We start from the raw sequence: 4,732 nt of genomic DNA on the forward strand, positions 1-4,732 counted from the left end.
GTTTGGCCTGTCGGCAAGAACACCTCATATCCGGCGTCCGTCTCTTTTGATGGCGTCAACAATACCCTAGAGACCACCATGCCGTCCTTCTTGGTTGAACGGTTGAACCCCGTCGACGTCGCTCCTCACCAGTCGGTGAGAAAATCTCATCTTGAAGGGATGATCGGGTCTTGAAGAAGTATGATGCAAAACATATATACTCGCTCACTATTGGGCAGTCGAGCAGCAGTCATGTTCCGAGCCAATCGTCCTGTCGCGGCCGGCGTAATCGGATTTTGTTCCATCGGAGCGAAGTCCGAAAGTACTAGGACGGTACGTTCGTCCCACGAAGCGGCCGCCATCCCGGCGGCGCCGAAAACCACTCGCCTTGTCCGTGCACGTACGATACCATAGCAGCTCTCGTCGCCCGACAGTCCCTGAGTGCAAATTGTCTCACTTTTCAGAAAAAACAGGCACCGTTCCTCCAGAGGTTCTTGCCGTACCGCGATGCCAAGCGTCTTATACCGCTTTTCAATGAACGAATGGAGATATCAACTAGACTACAAAGGTTGCCGCCCGGCGTCGCTAGAAGCACCGTTACCATGGCAGCCTCCCAGGCCCAAAATGGAGATCACTATTAGCGCTTCTGACGTCGTGCATCTAGATCATTTTGCGTCGTGTCGGTACTCTGGCAGCTACGCTAGCTACGCTGCCATATAGAGTGGCTCTAGTACCTCCGAGTACCTAGCCGCATTCGACAAAACCTCGATGCACAATTTCTCCGTGTTTTATTATTGGGAGTGTCTACATCCACGCGCGGGGATGTAGCCATGTCGGGAGGAGATAAGGCTCCATCTACGCACTACGTCACTTCCGGCGCCCGCGTCACTTTTTTGCATGGACGGAAGCAGTTCTTTTTCCGTCTCCTCTCAGTCCACGCAGCAATCAACCTACGGTCTACGGTCTTGTCTCCCATTGTTTTGCCTTGTGCTCGGTGGCCATTGCTCCTTGCGTTCCTGCCGTGAAAGGGACTGCTGTTCTTGCCTGGTCTTCCCCAATCCCCAAGCGGGTTTATCTAAAGTTTTTTTTTTTTATTGTTTTTTTGGTCAAGAAAACTTTGTGTATTAGCACAGTCGCGCTTCTGATATGCCTCCAGTTTTGGTTGCCGGGGATTCGATGGTGAAATACTTGTCCCAGTATTTCACATCGAATAACCGGGTGGCTGTCGAAGTGCGGGTGTTCAGTAACACTAGGATCAAGGCTTTGCTTCTCGAAGTGTCTGACGCCCTGCTCGATTTTGGCACAAACAACACCAGCGTTTGTGCCTGCGCGTACGTTGACAAGTACCGTCGGCTGGCCGCTCAGATCTTGGAACGCAATCCGGCGACGCAGATCGCTTTTTCGTCCGAGTTGGGAGAACAGGTTCTTTTCGTTGGAGTGTCAGCGTAGGCAGAGTGCAGTGATCCAGGCGTAGAATGATCGGCACAAAGAAGTGAACTGGCTCCTGCAGGAGTTCTGCCGCAAGAAGGGCTTCGTGTTCATCGGTGGTCTCGTGGATGAGTGGCATCTGTGCATCGGCTACTGTTTTATTTGTCATGAAATGAACTGTTTCTGGAATCTTTTACCCAGTTTTCTCGATTAAATGCTCTTAATAGGTTTGTTATTATTGAGTCTAATGCATGCTTTCCCTTCTCGCACAATCTTTGTGAGATAGCGAGCGTGCGCGCAAGTCAAGAACATACGAAGCGTGTGCTCGCACTTGTCCCCTTCGATGCACATAAGCTGACACTACAACGCCTTAAACGAATTAAGTCAATCACATACACGGCGAAGCCTCGCCGCCTCGCCTCAGCAGCGATGTGCACATGGGCGAAGGCACCAGAGGCCGCAGCCGCGCCAAGCCAACCAAGCCCACACCACATGGCTGCAGGCTGCACGCCCCCACGCACGGATGGCACGCACGCTGCCCACACGTGTGTGTGACTCCTGGACAACATAAATATAAAGACATCTACGGATACTATTTTTATGACGCATGATATTTCCTATCAGTGTTAGAAAACAGTGAAACATTGATAAATTGTCTAAGAATTTGTAAGGTCACGTGATATATTAACTTTAAAACAACAATAAAATGCAACCTCTTTATTTTTAGATCCTACATTTACTTGTAAGAAAGCATAATATGTAAATAAAAACAAATTATGTCCTTAAATTATAAGTCACGTGACCTTTTGCGTGGATGGAGCCTTATCTCCTCCCGACTTGGCTAAGTCCCCGCGCGTGGATGAAGCCACGGCCACCAATAATTCACATCCTTTTAGCGGCAATATTAGGCTTTTGAAGCGTTTCTGCATGCCTAAACAACAAAATTTTTTAAACTTAATTTTAAATCAAGCTTACAATTGTCTAACACTATCACTTACAAAAACCACTCCGAATGACGTCACACCACAGGTTCCATTTCTGGCCACCATGTGGCCGCAGGTTGAGAAGAAAAGCGTTTTTTATTTTACGATTACGCAGCAAAATAGAGGTATTTTGGGGTATGGTGGCGCTTTTTCTCTTACTTATGCCGAAGTAAACAATATAAAAATACAAGCTGCACATTCGTTCAGTGTTAAAATCATTGCACTGCCCCTTTAACGTCGAGAAAATCTTGCTTGCTTACGATACTTGTCGCATACGGCATTTCGTAGAGCCTCGGACTAGATGACTCGATGAAAACGCCCAAACACCAAATATTAGTAGAAAATGGTCGCGCTTACCTGTTCCAGCAGGGTAGGTGTCACAGGGCCTCTGAAGTCCGATTGTAGGAGTGCATTGTGAACGTCCCTCAACTTGCGATCGCCGTTCCCCATGATCACTTTCTTCTTCGGTCCCTGGATCACGAGGCACTCGACGCTCATTGCGAGCTTCAAATAATTAAAGAAATCGTGAATACTACAGGATGGAAAAGAAAGAATGCCCTCGCATAATTTGCGGTAAGAAAAAAAAAGAAAACATTCAAACTGTAGGCACTGTTGAGTACCGGCTAGCGCATACACCAACTCGGAGCATGTGGAGCGAAAGCTCGCGCTGTAGAACCCAGGATCCTGGGTTCTGCGTGATGCACGTTAAATACCCCAGGCTAGGGGTTGTACTGAGCTGGCAAAATGTCTCATTTACAGCTGAGAGACTCGTTGCCCGTTGAGGCAGACCAAGGTCTAAGCTGTATGAACATGCACAAAACCCAATTTTTAAAGCTTAGCAGGCCTGAAGCTCCGCAGGCTTCCGTCGAGGCCGTGGAAAATACAGCGGCCTCGGAGGTGACTTAATGCCGTAAACCGAGTAAAATAAGCATTCCGTTCGAGATGGATTTTTAAAAGTGCTATTTGACTCGATATTTGGAATTAATGCGCTCGAAGCCCGGCGTTGCCCTTGGATTCGATGAGAAGTCAGATCAGTCCTTTGACACTGTCAGTGTTCTCTGCTCCGCGAACACATCTTGATCGAACGACGTTTTGTGGACATTTGAGCGTAGTTACTGAAAGCCGAAGTCAGCATTTTCTTCGCTTTGCCGATTGCAGAACGGTCTTTCGTTTGCGCCTTTAGCATGATCACGTAGCTGCCCAGGATGCTTGCTCTATTTTGACCCAACTTCGTCCCCGCTGCGATAAAACAGTCTATTTTCAAGAAATAATTAAAAAAAAAAAAGTGTACTTACCCTACGAGGAAAGGTTATCCATCCGGAGTTTATAGCTTGTCTTTGTAGAAGTGGACAGCATATTCAATCGACGAGAACGAGCATCAGCTTGCGTCGAGCAACTGCGGATGACACCGACCAAGCTACAGCCAACTTGCACCGTTGCACGGAAAACATTTCTCAGACACAATGAATCGTCTTCAACCAACACCACCTGTCTAGGTGGTGTTGCTTCAACACGGCGACGGACTGAAAACAAACCGATCACCAAAATGATATCGGCTATTCATGCGTGAAAATTGCACTTGAAAAAAAAAAAAAGTGGGTAATTGTAAGAGGGAGGGGGATGCTTTTTTAGATCCGCTTTTGCAGAGGTGGGAAGCTCCACAAATTCTTCGCTTTTGTTATCTCGAAGCGCGCGCAAACAATGTAAAAAAAAAAAAAAAAAAAAGTATATATATTGGCGACGTGAGCGATCGAAAGCGTCGCTGTGGTCGGCTGCCACGATTGGCCGAATGCTGACAATGACGTCAGCAAAGGATTTCTCATCGACGGAAATAAGAGGAATGTAAGAACTTCAATTTTGACGGTGTTGGCAGCGTTGCTTTGAGAGCACTATGATTTCAGGCTTCCACCATGCCCATTCCAAACAGCATCGAACTTGTTGTTCACGAGGTAATGACGTCACGAAAGGTAACCGAACGAAACGGAAAGGAACACACGAGACCTATGGATCAAAAAACGAGTGGCATTAAAAAGAGACGGTGTATACGTAAACGAAAATCTAACGGCGACTACGAAGAACCTCTTATGGGTTGCAAAGAATCAGACCATTCCATTTAACGCTCTCTGGGCGGCACCATTTTGTTCGACCGCAGCGCCCTTTCCACACATCCGGGAAGTTCAGCGGGTTCGGCGGGGTACCTAAAACGAGAGAGAGGGCACGCGCCCGACTCCGCTAGCAGACGACAAACCGGGAGGTTGCCGTACTCCATCTTTGGGCTGTATCGGCGGGCTCTACCGAACATCGAACTCTCACTCGTGGCTGCCGTTGTGAAGTGGTTCGCG

The 4,732-nt window shown here is 47.9% G+C and overlaps 1 long non-coding RNA gene across 1 annotated transcript; it reads right to left on the bottom strand.

The window, feature by feature from the left end:
* Positions 1-1,884: 1,884 nt before the first annotated feature.
* Positions 1,885-3,720, bottom strand: LOC121834102. The gene is made up of 3 exons (XR_006077046.1): positions 3,686-3,720; positions 2,748-2,861; positions 1,885-1,965 (listed from the first exon to the last, which is right to left on the bottom strand). It is a non-coding gene; the product is annotated as an uncharacterized LOC121834102 (long non-coding RNA).
* Positions 3,721-4,732: the final 1,012 nt, after the last annotated feature.

The sequence above is a fragment of the Ixodes scapularis genome, unplaced genomic scaffold (assembly GCF_016920785.2).
Source record: "Ixodes scapularis isolate PalLabHiFi unplaced genomic scaffold, ASM1692078v2 ptg000494l_1__unscaffolded, whole genome shotgun sequence".
Classification (NCBI taxonomy): Eukaryota; Metazoa; Arthropoda; class Arachnida; order Ixodida; family Ixodidae; genus Ixodes; species Ixodes scapularis.